At 38.9% G+C, this 15,155-nt stretch overlaps 1 protein-coding gene across 2 annotated transcripts in view; it reads left to right on the top strand.

Annotated features, from left to right (window-relative positions):
- Nucleotides 1-15,155, top strand: part of fam49a (family with sequence similarity 49 member A) — a 65,061-nt gene that overhangs the window by 26,042 nt on the left and 23,864 nt on the right. For both annotated transcript variants that reach the window (XM_041806073.1, XM_041806075.1), the window contains exon 2: nucleotides 14,792-14,847. The gene's annotated coding sequence lies outside the window, so the exon portion shown is untranslated. The remainder of the gene's footprint in view (nucleotides 1-14,791; nucleotides 14,848-15,155) is intronic.

The raw sequence follows: 15,155 nt of genomic DNA, 5'->3' as shown, positions 1-15,155 counted from the left end.
ATTATTGGCATGAAATCAGCAATGAAACTTAATTTCTGCAGATTTTTACCAGTGACATATGATATGAAAATATTGTCCGTATGTGTAAATGAGTTTGAGGAGTGTTATGCAGGACCAGCAGACCTTCATCAGCTGAAGTCTTTTTCTTTGTTTATCCTCATTCCTTAAACTTTCAAATGTGATTCAAGGACTGAAGTTTTAGGCCTGAGATGCCTTTTTACACCCAAATTGGTATTGCTAAATAGAATTTATAAACATTAGCATGTCAGATATCAGCAAAAATCCAAATTTATGCATCCCTAAAAGCAAATATTTTATTTTGAGTACAGCCCATAGTGTGTTGAGGAAAGATGTGTTCTTATCACCTTCCATTACCTTACACCTTACATCACTGTTGACAGTATGTAAAATTAGAGTTCAGTGACTCTTTATAATGCCAGGGTTTGAAGTCAAAGATAATGGAATCATACGGTTTGGGGTGCCAAGGAGGTCACTTTTGTTGCTGAGGTTTTGAAACGGGTATTGTTTGGTATTTTTTAGTATCACATTGAAATTCTGGTATCATAACAACCTCTGCCTCTTACATCAGTGAAATGTATCGCTTACTGTGATTGTTTTCCTTTAAAACACAGACCCATTAGCAACGTTTACAGGCAAGATTAACTTAGAAAAGTCAGTTCTCTTGCTGATGATCTAATTTGATTTAGTAGGTCATACAGAAGCATCAGTATTGTTATGTAGTCTGCTACTCACCAGCAGATTGTCTTGGGAGCTTTAGCAACATAAAATGATCACTAAGTGCGAGTATGCACTCCCTATCATAAGTCATTGTCAGATGAACAAAACCAGCGGTTAGATATGTCCTTGTTTTCCCTTCAACCTCCCTAAATCCCTAAACCCAGAGCGCATTGGGCTCATCTGAATCTATCATCCATTCATCAGCTGTTGCTATGCAGAATGGAAGAAAGATGCTACAGAGTTGTCACCAATGCATGCACACACATTCATTACTCATGGGAGGGTTGTCGTCTTCCAACCCATTGAACCTTTATTGAGGTTTAACCCTTGTTTGAACCCTTAGAGGGTGTCTGCAGTAGGACGACAGTCCTAAGCCAGATGTGTCACTTTACCCCCAGCCCCCCAACCCCTCACAATCTATTCTTTTCTCCCGCCTTGGACACGCCACAAAAGACTTGTGTGGTCAAAACACTGAAACACGCAATATGATGATACGTCCATACCCAGAATTCTCTGTTTCCTTGAAAATAGAAACTAAAGTAGGTCCCTGTGAGGGATTTCTGCTTATTGTATTCCTTCACTGATATACACAGACTTGCCTCGCGTGACCCAGAGTGTTGGAAATATGCGTTTTCCAGTCGTGGAGATGATGCTCATCCAAGTAAATAATTAATTTACAGGTTGAATCCTGAATGTCTGTGAACTCCAACAGCTGTCACGCCATGCAGGATTTGTGCTGAGCTCTCCAGACGGCTGTGTAAAGAAAAATACAGTAGAATGCATCCATATTAACTAATTTGACTGCCTAATGAGCAATCGTGTGTCTGGAAAATATATTTTGGGGCTCTTACACCTTTAGATAGAAGAGTGGATACAGTCAGGTTCTGGAATGAGAGAAAAGTGAGGGATGACATGTGGGAAAGAAGTCACAGGTTGGATTTGGTGCCTGATTCGAGGACAACAGTCTCTGTACATGTGAAGCGCTGACATAACCACAAGATTAGCAGTGCCCTTGATCACCATGCTTTACTTCAATAAAAAGTAGTCAAATTTTGAGTGTAGATTGTATCCAGTAATGTTACTTTATCATTAATTAAGATCCCCCAATTTAAAATAGAAGGAAAATCTTCATGTTTTGAGCTAAAACATTTAATCTCTAATAGACCATTTATATAAGAAGTCACACAATCTGTCTTGCCTAGTGCTGCCCCCATTTAGATGGCAAATGAGGTATGTCACAAAATGGTTCCAATGCTAAATAATACTCTTGTCCACAAATTCCCCACTGTATTGAACATTTTGTACACATTTTGTACAGTTTGAAATGTCTGCAAGTCAATGGATTGCTTAGATTACTTTCCATAATCAGTCAGATCCGTCTTGCAGACCTTGGATCTGATTCAGTCTTGTTCTGGTCAGAGAATGACCAGACCAGGCAACATCATTTGAGGATAATGAGGCAGTAGCTTCTAGGCTGCATGAAGCAGCACATGCTTTAGATCCGAAACAAGTTAGCAGCATGGACAAAAACTCTATTGGTTGCCAGCAAGGCTAAAAGGAAAGATACAGGATTATTCTGACTTTCGTCAAACACTGGAAAGTCAGGGGCTGAACCTGAGTCGTGCAGTATGCAAGCTGTGCCAAAAACAAGGTAAATACTGCAGCAACACCAGTCTTTATCAAGACACGACACATGTTATTGCTCCTCCAGCACCGAGTGAGACATCAAAGTTAAAATTTCTCTAAACTTCTGAATGGGATCAGAAGATCACAAGCTTTAGAACTACTAATAACAAAGGCTTCATGCAGATTCTTATTGAGTATGGGTAATGGTTTCAGATCCCCACTTATAAAAAACATTTCATCATTTCAGAAACCACAACAGCGTTTCATGCAAATGTAAAGCAAAAAGACTTCTTTCAAATTCAAGGGTCCTACAGTAAATTAAAACCTAAATATTATGGTATGATAAATATGAAAACAGCCATGATAGAGAGGGACGTTTTCAATTTAGAAAGTTAGATATTGCTGTAGCTGTATCTGTTAATAGCTTAGTGATTATTAATACTATATTTTAATTTACCTCTCAGATCTCTAAGGATCTGAAACAAAGTGTTTTAATTATCAGATCCTTAAAACTATAAAACTATCCCTTTTCTGTTGTTATCTACAATCAAGAGTTGCTGCCGTGGGGACTTATGTGTTGGCCTGAATCAACATATACGTATTGTATTATGAGGCTGTTGGGAATACCAAGCTATAGTAGCTACTGTCATGGTTAAGTTGTACTACAAACTGGTAAACAACGGCTGTCAGTGAAGAAATTCGCGAGGATGCAGGTATGGAGAAATGGACAACATTTCTTTATTATGGGCTTACACTAATGCAAGCAAATGTTGGTGTTACAGTCTAAAATGTGACCCTGTGTGCTGGTTACTTTCAAGGACATGAGATGTTGAATTTGGAAAGACTTCTTTTGAAAGCCTCTTTGCGTAGTGCATGAGTATTTGAACATTTTAATGAGGTACTTGTAGGGGCTGCTATGTAGAAATGAAGGCATTATGCTTTAAGATCAACGGTTCTCAACTGGTTGAGCCCCAATCCCATAATCAACCCCTCAATGTGAAACTGCGTATTTTGACCAATTTGATTTATTTAAAAACCAGCACAGTTTGGGTGTAAGACAGCTCAAAAGATGTGAGAAATAAACAAAAAAAGTGGAAACCAAGCATGTTTTTAAAGAGCTTCATAGATGTCTGGCATGTTTTTTTTTTCAAGCACACCTTTATGACCCATTGAAAATGTGTTTTGCACCAGTTGAGATCCACTGCTTTCATTTCACTGCCTTTGTACAGAGAAGTCAGCTCTTCACAAGTTTCTCTGTGAGTGCCCTTGAGGTGAGTCTTTTCATTTAGAGAATTTAGGGACATTTGTGTTGAGTCAGCTGATTCTCTTATGTTACTTTCTTTTATTTGTATGGTTCTGAAATACATTTTGAACTAAACTGTCAGTTTAAATGCACAGTAGCCTCATGTAAACACCAGCACTTCTGCTGTCCAATGTAGTGAAAAAGTCATAACAGTCATGTCTGTAAAAGTCTACAGCCAACTGATACTGTAATGTATACAAGACCAAAAAGTTGCATTTTCCCCAAAACACTGCACTTACAATGCCCATTATATTGGTAGGCTGAATGAAAATTATGGTTAATTTTGGATGGTTTAATGTATCATTAAGAAAACAACATGTCTCTCTCCTCAAACTGGGTCATAGCCTGTTCCTTCCCCCAGGACAAGAAACTGTTTTAGCTGACTGCAATCAAAAGACAGCTCTTCAGTTGAGTGAGTCTCAAGATCTCTCTACACTGAAAAGTCAAGAGGCATTTTGTCTTCTTTGTTGTCTTTTTAGGGGGTCATCATTATATTTCCAGTCTGCTGTGTTGGTCTGACCCTGAGCTGCAGGTAGTTTTCTGAAGATAAAGATCTCTGACTGACTTGGGAACTTTTGCTCATCTCTCTGCCATCAGATGAAGCGTAAATACAGAGGATGTTACCTCCCTGAATTTAGGAGGAGAGTTATTTCTGGCTGAATGGTAATTAACACTAATTACCAGATGGCAGCAGTCATCATATTTACCAGTACATTTTCAGAGTAACATCAGTAGCCAGATTAAGAACATGAAAATTAAAAGAAGACAGTAGTAGCTTTATTTGCAAGAGAGAACTCTTCTAACTTTTTTTGACCAGTTTGCATACGTTAATGAAATTTGATTGCTCATTTACTGAGACCTCAGTAAATAACTTATTTACTGTCCTTATTACAAAGTAGTGAGGAAAATTAGATTTTTATGGAAGTATATCCGTCTAAACTTTGTTAGATTGTGACATGTTCCCTTTCAGATGGTAACTGTGGAACTAGTTCTGGTTGACCTTGTCAGCCCGTTAACAAATAGTGAACTGGTTGTATGTTATGTTCTTCTGACCCACATCAGTCAGATTCATATAATCTCAGATCTCAGAATCTTTCCTCACTGTCCAAAGTTCAGAATTGAACTAGGGCAGAAAACATTTAAGTTTGCTACTCTCTTTGCCTGGAATGATTCAAAGACCTGAAACTTAGTGAGCTGGTCTCATTGGATGATTTTATGTGGAAGTTAAATGACTTGGAGACAGACACATCTGGCAGCAGATGTGTTGAATGATTTTGATTGCACTTGACCTTAACAAATACTTGCTGGTTTACTTGTAATTTCTCATCACAAAGCAATCAGGCAGGTAACGTTGTCCTGGCATCCACCAAACCCAGACTCGCCCATCTGAGAAGCATGATTCATCACTCCACAGGGCAGTGCTTCACAGTCCAGTGTCTGTCTGCTTTACACAACTCCATCCATCTCAGCCATGGAAACCCATGTCATGAAGCTCCTGCGGTACAGTTTTTGTTCTTACATTAATGCCAGTGTAAGTTCAGATCTCTTTGGCTATGGAACCAGTGGAGCATTGGACACTTTTAGGTACCTTGTTCCTTAGCAGTCGTTGACCACTTTTTGTGATTTTAATTGGTTTCCACTTCATAGCTGAGTTTCTGTAACCTGAAACGCCAGATGGGTTTGTTTCACACATCCATCTAGAAAACCTTCAACACCAAGCATTTGGGAAAGGGCAGAGGATTTGAAAAAAACCCAGAGTGTGATTGGATGAACGTTCTGTCTGTCACATCTTCACAGGCCAATCTGAGCAACAAAACACATGACGCAGATGCGGCCGAGGTGCACGTGTGCAGCTACCAAGGAATAACGTGAACCGTGGCGACTACAGACATGTCATTACACGACTTTTGTTGTTTTTGAAAAGAAAACAACTCACTGCTGTTCTTTGATCTTCTTTTAATGAAGAAATGTCATCAAGTTCTGATAAAACTGGAGCTTTAGCAGCATCCACGCTAATTTCATCTGCCATAATTGCACCTGCCTCTTGTTGCTGCCTGCTTATGTCACAACTCCGCCGTGCGTGAAAGTACTGTCCCTCGTCGCTGATTGGTCCTGTCACTATCTAACTGGGTCCAGACGGTTTAGATGGGAGCTTTGCAAGGTGGATTCGCCAGTGAGAAACATGGAAATGGGCATATCCATCTGCTTTGCAAGGTTAGAGTTGCTGTTGTTCCTAAATCCTTCCATTTTCTAAGCAATCACTTACAGTTGACTGTGGAATATCCAGCAGGGATGAAATCTCCCAAACTGTCTTATTGCAACGTTGGCATCCATCACAGTACCATGCTTGAAGTCACTGAGCTCTTCAGAACGACCCATTTAGTATTACAAATGTTTGCAGATGGAGACTGCATGGCTAAGTGGTTTTTATACACCTGTGGCAACAGGTTTGATTGAAACACCTGAATTCAACAATTACAGGTGTGGAAAAGTACTTTTGTCCATATAGTGTGTTTTTGTATCAAGTAGTACTTGAAACATTTACAAAAAGGCTTGCAGAATGGCCTTTAAGTTAGCAATACTGCCATTGAGTGAGTTGAGAACATTAGAACTGTCATTATTGTCTGTATTTTCCTTGATAACCATGCAGAGGTAATTGTATTGAGTGGCCGTCTTGTTCATGCATATCCATATTCACTCACCACCAGCAGTGGGAGCAAACTGGGGTTAATTATCTTGCCTAAGGACACATCGACATGTAAGACCTGGGGATTGAACCCACCACTGTCTAAATCTACCTAATGAGCCACCGTCACCCAAATGATATTGTAAAGATTAGGGACTGTTTCATTTAGAGGTGGGATAAAATACTAGTAGATCACACTTCATCAAAGTCTTTGTCATTGCTGTTTAACTTTGCTCCACTTAAGTCACTCCACTTTCTTTAGTCAGTTTATTCCCTTCACCATCATGAAGGCACTGTCACAAAATGATTCTTTCTTAAGGTTTTAAGATTTTTTCGGGATACACAAGTCTTTCTGTCATGGTTAAATTATTTCTGTGATTTCCCCTTGGATTATCTGTGGCATTTTCTACTTGTCTTCATCTCATGCCTGCAGTCTCTCTCTCCACCCAGTGGGTTTGGCAGCGTCTTTGCCAGGCATACAACCAGAAGTGACAGCGGCTTTCATCACACACCTTCCCCTTTTTTAAACAGAAAACCATGAAAGAACAAAGTGTGCGTGTTCTCTCTGGGGTTTTACTTTGCCATATCCATGTGCTTCCCCTGTTAAAACGAATGTCACTGCTGTCACCATGGAAACAGATAGCTTTTAGACACAGCCTTGCAGGCAAGGTGTGAATATGCACAGAGAACATTGTAAATGTTTTCATGCAAGACTGTCTAACATCTTTATTCTTTTGAAACCCAGCCATTCCTTTTTGTCCACTGTAGTAGACATTGACATTTACTATTATCTCTTGTACTATACATTGGGGGTATCCATTTTTTAACACTGTCATACCCTCCCCAAATCTCACCGGGGTATACGGTATTACCGCTGATATCTGATGTTTTTTATTTTGCCTGGCGGTGCTGCTGCTGCAGGATGCATGCGTGTGGTTATTATAGACTTTGTAATTTGTAATCACTGATCTACACTCAGAAAGAAGGATTAAAATGCTTCTAAACTCACGGTGTCATAGATCACAGTACAGCCAGCAGTGAACATTTCAGTTTGCCTTCACAGAAGACCGTGGTGCCATGCAGCGCTATGCGTATGCCATGGCACACCAGCTTCTATGCGCCGATCTGTATGCGCGCGTTCGTCGATAACCAAATTGGCCCGACTTCATTAACAGAAGATCTGTCTTCGCCTTTAAAGCATCTTACACACATGCAGTGGTGTTGCTGGTGGGAATGGACACAGACTCTCAAGATATTTTTAAATGTGCACTTTTTAACGCAGTACTGTCTTCATGATGGTAATTAAAGCAATAACGTGGATATTTATTAATACTCCCACATATGATATTACCACTCATCCCTAGCTAGAAGTGACTTAAAGTTGAAGCCTTTGTTTTCACACTTTACAGGTAAGCGAGTTACAAAATCAAATTATCCTTCGTCTCCTTTTTCCCTCCTCTCTCTCTCCCTGTCTCTGTGCATGATAGCTTAGCTGATCTCTTTACCCTATTGTATGAAGATAAATTAAAATAATAATCCACAATTATACTATTATACAGTATCTACGAATGTGAATCAATGTCCCGTGGGCTTCAAAACAGATAAAAATCAGCCTTAATTATTTATATCCGCATTGTGCAGCCTACAACATGCACTCATTACATGGCCCCGTCTTAATGACTGTAATTGAAGCAATACTGTGGCTATTTTTTAATACCCTGGCTTACGGTATTACCGTATTACCGCCCATTCCTACTATAGCTACATGTTTCTCTTCAAAGTCCTGTTATTCCTTGAAGAGGGCCTCTGGCCCTTTAAAATGATACCATATGTGAGGGGGTGTGGCTTTGCTAACTGCCTGATTTTGTCTTTTCAAAATGTCTGACATCATAGCTAGCACAATTTTGGAAAAAAGAAAGGAAAGTTAACTTCCAAGCAATATTTCAGCAAGTTTCCAGAGCTAGGGTTTGTTAATTTTCATAAGAAAAAACACAACAACATTTGTGAATATACACTGTAGTGTTAGTTTCCAGAGCTTATTTTGAACTGGTTGGCGCATTCAAACCAACAAAATTTGGCTCTGAACATGAAAAGTTTGTTCTTCTTTGCAAACCGTGACATCATCAGTGGGTGTGCCATACTCTAGGTTGTGAAGACCAGTGGAAAATGGAGAGTAAGGGGTCTGCTGAGGAGACAAAATGTTAGGTTGCAATCTGAGCATTGACAGAACTCTAGGTGAGGCTGGAGAGTAGTACAAGGAAGAGCAAGTTAGATACCGAACTTGCAGAAGAGAAGTAAAGAATATTTTTAAATTATTTCAATTGTATATTTTACCCATTTTTATGCAGAAAATATGCAGAAAATTTGTTAAATGTGAAATGAAAAACATGGTTATTTAGTGAGATTTACACTCTAATAAATGTAATGTTTCAAATGCTTAAGTCATGCTTAGTAACATGACTTCTTGAATTTGCACTGTTTTGCTCAACTATGCTTCAACCACCTTCAGGTACAGTGGGATCCCTGGTCTCCTAATCAACAGTTGGTGCGTGCTAAATTGTCAGATAAAAACAAATATCTGAAGTAACAGGACGAAAATGAAAACGAGCTGGTTCGCCAGAAAGCACCAAGATTCTGACTCCAGAACGGAGCCAGAACCAGAACCGTGTCTGTCTGAAAGCTCTTTATGTTTCTTCCTTAAAGAAAGAGGCTAAGTAAATAAGAGCTGGGAGAGGAGTGGGAAAGTATACAGTTTGGTAGTTGTTTTACATTTGGGGCTTTATTCAAAATGTTCAGTGTTCATAATGGGCCTTCTTGAGTGTGTAATGCCCAATGCAACTACCTATACTTGATGGTACACTTGTGTACTGGAGCCTTGTCTGTAGTTTGGTGATAAATGAAGATGATATAAGTAGAGAAGACAAAATACAAAGTTTATCTATGCTATTTATGTGAGACCCTTTTTCCACACAAATGACACAGCTTATAAGGTAGAATGGGAACAGCAATGCTAGAAAAAGGCTACATAATAGGCAAGATTATGATTATTTATTCTGTTAATTGGGCTTTATTCTTGAAGTTATTTTAGTGTTTATTCACTAACAACTTTAATCTGCTCAGCGAGCTGAAGCACAAGTTATCCAAATGCTTCTCATTCTGATGCAGCATTTCTGACCAGTCTGTCTGATGACCAGACATGCAAAGCTCAAGGGGAGCACTGGAGAAAGTTAAAGAGACTTCTGGATTCTCTAAAATCAGGATTTCTCATGAATACAATTTGTCAATAAGATTGACTCACTGACACAGCCTTTATTGTGTATTATATGCAAAAATGCTGCTCCGGGTTTCCTTTTGATTGCAAATTGAGGTCAACTGTAGGTGATAACAGCTGTTCCTGGTGATGAACTTTCCTTCCTGTTTTGAAATAAAAATGAAGACATTGATTTCACTATCACTGAGAGTAAAAAGTGTCACAAGCTGTCTGAGATTCAGTTTACTTAAGTGGCAAAGAACTGTGTTGACAACATGGTCAAAAAATACTGTTTAGTTCAAATGCATCATCCATGAAGAGTCTGTGTGAAACCTTATCACAATAATATTTTCATAACTCACTATGGGACATAATGATGCTGTATGTTTGTGTGTTATCCCTGTGGGGTCCCTGGAAAATTCCTCTCTGGCTCCTGATTGATGTTTCCTGAAAAAACATGTTTATTTTTCAGGAGTCTGCTGCACGTATCTCCCTGATTGCCGCCTGGCTCCACCACCTGCCGGGATGATTGACACATTAACTGACTGACTCATCTGCTCACTGTTTAGCTACATGTGTGGCTGGTCTACTGAAAGACTGGGTCATTGGGATAATTGACTAAATAGCTGGCTCATGGCTGTTAACTACTGGGGCAATGTAGGCTGATTTTGTAAATGGCCTTCCTGGATTATTGCATTAATCAAATTCAGCGTGATTGTGTTAATGAGTTGAGTGCCTGGTGACACCTGTCTCGCTGGCAGGAAGGTTGGAAAGCTGGAGAAATCCCAGATACCATTAAAACAGAAGGGAGAGAAGAAACATGAAGACAGAAAGGAAGACATGGAGAAAAGTAAAGTAGAGAAAGAGGGTTTTTGGCTGAGATAATGTTTAATGTGCAGGGAAGAGAAGTTGGATGTATAGTGAGTAAAGTGGGTGTTGTGTTGAAGTGTCTGCTCTCATCGGTGATCAGTCTGTGCTGTCCACATGGTGTTTTGGCAAGTGTGAGTGTCTAAAAGGTCCAGAAGGAACACATGAAGCGTGTTGTGTGTCTGCAGACCAAGTGTACCGCTGAAGTGAAAGCCGCTCACGCTCACATGCCCTTATAAGGAGTGTGTCTACTATCCTAGCGGGCCGCCATCCATCCATCCATTCATCCACAGCATCCCACCTCTTCTTCCATCCCTCTGTTGCCATGCAGGTTCTCCAGAGGAGGGATGGGGGTCAACACAGACAGATGAGGACTATTTACAGTGACAGATGGGACTTGGTTACTGTTCTAGTTCATGAGAGCTTGTCGTCTCAATGTACCTCTTTTAGTTCAGAGCAGATTTTTGCACTCAATGTCAAATATTACAGAAATAGTAAGTAGTAGTATAGTATAGTATAGTAGTTCTGTGTGAACTAGACATCTTGAGACAAGTGATGATTTTGTCAATGAAGGAGCTAAAAAAATATTTGATAATAAAAACTCAGACAAAAAGAATGCTTAGTTCGATTAACAAAAGGCGCAATTACATAAGATGTCAGGGTTTGATGGTTGGACACAAAAAATCCATGATATTTCTCCACTTGTGTATGGTCTGTCTGTCAGAATAAGCAGAGGTGATGGGAGTGAGCAGGAGGGTGTGTACATTGGTATGCAAAGCTGTATGACAGAGAGAGCACAAGCTGTTAGGTTGGCCGTATCTGTAACTCTTTGGTGTAGGCCTGAATAGTTATTGCATCAGATTTAACAAAACTACAGTACTTTTGATTGCCTGAAAAACTGTAGCTCCTACTGCTACTGCAAGAGGCATGTAGACTCGTATTCGCTGCTGCAGGACAGTCCTCCTTTTTGCTCAAAAAATCTGTAGTAGTTGCACCCAAACTTAGTTTCAAGTCCTGTTAGTTGAAAACATTACACCAAAGTTGAAATATGTGTTGAAATGGTCAGGATTAAAACTACTTAGCTAACTAAACAAGGTGGTAAATTACATGTTGATTCATTGAAGGTTGGCTAAAAGGTTAAAGGTCAGCCAAAAGTAGCACAACTTCTGTGATGTGAAGCTGAATTAATGTCAGAAGTTTTATTAGTATGATGCTTCAGATCAGCTTTTACTCCATATTTCAGTGATTTATTTAAGTCTTCATACTTAAGCTAATGTGTATAAAGATTGCTTTGGTGGTTGTTAACTTTTTTTTTTTTTTTTTTTTTAATTTAGTGTGTATTTCAAAACAAGGCCAACGTACCCCAGCTGTCTTACTCAATCTACTTTGATTTAAACCCCAGTTAAACCTTCATTTTACTTTAAAGTGACTAATTCACACAGTACAACTCCTAGCTTTGATATTAGTCGTATAAACTGTTATAGGGTTGGATCTGCTCACTTCATGAAGCATTCACGGAAATAACTTCAGCTTGATTTATAAGGCTTCTTAATTTAATCTGTGATAAAAATTGATGGAGATGAAAATTTGTGGTCTTTTCCATATAAAACCAGCAGTGTTAATTGGACACCACAGGACTTGCTGTACAGATATAAAACATGATCTGTTGTCATAAGATGCTTCACCTTAGATGTTGTTTTACTGAATGGTTGATCTGCTGTAAGGGGAAGGAGAATAGAATGGGGTTTAGCTTATGCTAATTGCAAAATGAATATTTCAGCTGAGGATCTGTACTCACCATGTGAAATATCAAAATCTCATTATTGAAAAGATAGCACTTTCCAGCTGAAATAAAGCTGTTAACTGTTTATTCCCTACTGATTTTTGTCACCGGTACAAACTTTCTGCTGCAAAAACATTTTTAAATATTATTTTAGTGTAACCTTCTTTAGAGTGCAACATAAGTTACTGTGTCCATTTACTCCACTCAGAAGTGAACCTCTGCTGTAGCCCTAAAACCCCGGCTTAATCTTTTAGTTACCTTGTTAGCCCCAAATCCTGTTTCAGAGTGCAAACTCCTGGAGAGACGATATAAGCTGTGGCAGATGGAACAGAACAAAAACATTTGGATTCACAACACATGTAACCATCTGAAACTGGAGGGGAGTGATATGGTGGGTCGTCTAATTCAAATGATTCTTGATGTCATGACTTCATCCAGTATTGTCATTGTTGTGTTAGTCTGACTGAAATCTAACTCCTTATTAGATTCAAGCAAACTTTTGTCTGAGATTGTACTAAATCAAACCTCTCAAGTTCTAACACATCTAAATAATATGGTTGGAGAATGATTTACTCTTGCATTAATACATAGCTTAGCACAAGTTGCTTTGTTGTCTGCATTCAGATAGGGACAGCTTACACTGCATTTGTGCCTTAAAGTAGAGCATGCAATATATACAAAATGTGCAGAGCTGTAAAGTTTGTCTGTATTTTCACAATCTACAATACCTGTATGCCACTGACTTGACTTAACTATGCATGCAGATGCACTTGATCATTCTTGTTTCAGACCTGGATTGCATGTCTCGTTGGAAAAAGACTCTTATTATCATGCCTTAGAACTGGTGCAGAAACATCACTCATTCTCAGATCATCAGTCGGTTTGTTTAGATGAACAGATAATCAGGACTAAAGCCTTGTGATTGGAAACTGTCCACTAGGAATGAAATGTTGATCATTATTCTGATTGGTGTCCATGAACACACTTGATTGTAACATCTTCATGGTTGGTAAATCTCCTCTTTGTGTGCATGCCGACCTCTTTTTAATTGCACATGTCTGAGGGTCCTCCTGCAGACATGCACTGTTTATACTACTGACCTTTCAGTTTATTTAGGGAGATGAAATTAAAGGAAAAGAACAAACAGAATGCAGAGTGGAGAAGTCACAGAGTTGAGAGGGAAGGAGAATGAATTCTCTGTAGCATAGTGGGTGTAGGCAGTGGTAACTGTATTTATCACAACACAGGTGACTCTAATAAGACCTCAAAACACTCGATTGAAAATAATAGAGGAATATCCATGCAGTGAGGCATCCGTTCTGATTGATCTCTTCTCAGTGGGCTCCTTCCCATTACAAGTGGATCTGAAAAATCATCCCACCTCATATGATGCAGTAATTTGTGCAATAGGAGCTCCAACCAAGCACTGTGTGCATTAATGGGCATAGTTTTCTAGAGGGTCAACATTTCTTTATTGTAAATCATTTCTGTCTAGTGTTATGTGATATTTTAATATTTTGAGATAGTGGATTTTTGTCAGCTGTAAGCTGTAATCATCAAGATTAAAATAAGAAAGTGTGGGAATATTTCACTTGAATGTACTATAGACTGTTTACTTTGGAGTGTTTTTTGAGGATGGAAGTTTTAGGTCTGAAGTACAGCTGGTTTTATTTTATGTTTTTTTTTGCAATTGAAAAGACTGCTTTTTCTGTTATTTCAGGCTCTTTGTCATTATTGTCGCAGGGAACCTTAATGCAAACCTGCTGTTTCATTTGGAGAATTAATCTGTAATGATTGCTAGAAATTCTTCAAAAGTTTATCAAAAATAAAGTCCCAGCATCATTTAGTTTACACAGTGGTGCTTTTCAGATGCAAATTAACTTTCTGGTGTTGAAGAATTTGTTTTCACATCAAGAAAGCATCCCTTGTAAAATGAATCAGAAAAATATTTTTAAAAAACTGTTCAAAAGTTTGAACTTTTTTTAACCCCCTTGCCACAAATTGTAAACAATGAGCTTCAGAAAGTCCAGCAGATTATATCTCTGTCAGCTGAACGATAAATGTCACATTGGATATGCACTAACTTTATTTTGACTGAATGTGACAGTGGCTTCTTTTTATTTATTTTCTGCAGTCAAGCTGGAGGGAGTTCCAGTACAGTGACCATTAGCAGCCTTAGCTTGTCAGGGGACATTTAATACTCCAGTGAACATGGAGCAGACAGAGCCTTAATCAGCTTTATTTGGATGTAACGTATAACAGACAAGGGTGTAGATTTCAGTCTTTAATTATTCAGCAGTGTGTTTTGTGATGGGGGCGGGGTTGTGTTTGTTTGCTCTATGCTTTTATATGCCATGAAGAAAGAGGATGTATGTTAATGTGTGAAGGTGTTTACTGTACCTAGCTGGAGAGTGCATGAGTAGCAAGCACATGCACATTTTCAGATCTGCTGAGGGATTGTTTTTCCATCCTGTATCATTTATTATTGCTCAGTCTGTATTGATTTTAACCCAGATTCCTTCTCTTCTCTTGTTTCAGAGACAAAGAGAAAGCGGATGATATAGACAGCAACCCAAGGTCCTCCACCAGAGAAGGTACAGAATCATGCACACACGCACAAATCACTTAAACTGACAGTTTTTTAAGCAAGTGTAGTCATGCTTGAAAAACCACACTGTAAGCTGCTGCTAAGGTACATCAGCCCAGCAACAATGTCGAGGTTTACGTGATTACAGTGAGGATTAGTTTGCACTTGCTGTATTAAATCCAGAACTTTCTGCTCTGAAGGTGGTTGAGCTGTTTGTCCTCAGGGCTGTTAAAAGAAGAGCTGAACTTTTAGTCATTTCAAAGATACAGAGGAAAAGATGTTTGAATAAAATACAAAGCGCTAAAGGTTAAAAAG

The sequence above is a fragment of the Cheilinus undulatus genome, linkage group 14 (genome assembly GCF_018320785.1).
Source record: "Cheilinus undulatus linkage group 14, ASM1832078v1, whole genome shotgun sequence".
Lineage (NCBI taxonomy): Eukaryota > Metazoa > Chordata > Actinopteri > Labriformes > Labridae > Cheilinus > Cheilinus undulatus.
The sequence above is the reverse complement of the archived record's forward strand: the minus strand, read 5'-3'. Positions and strand labels throughout refer to the sequence as shown.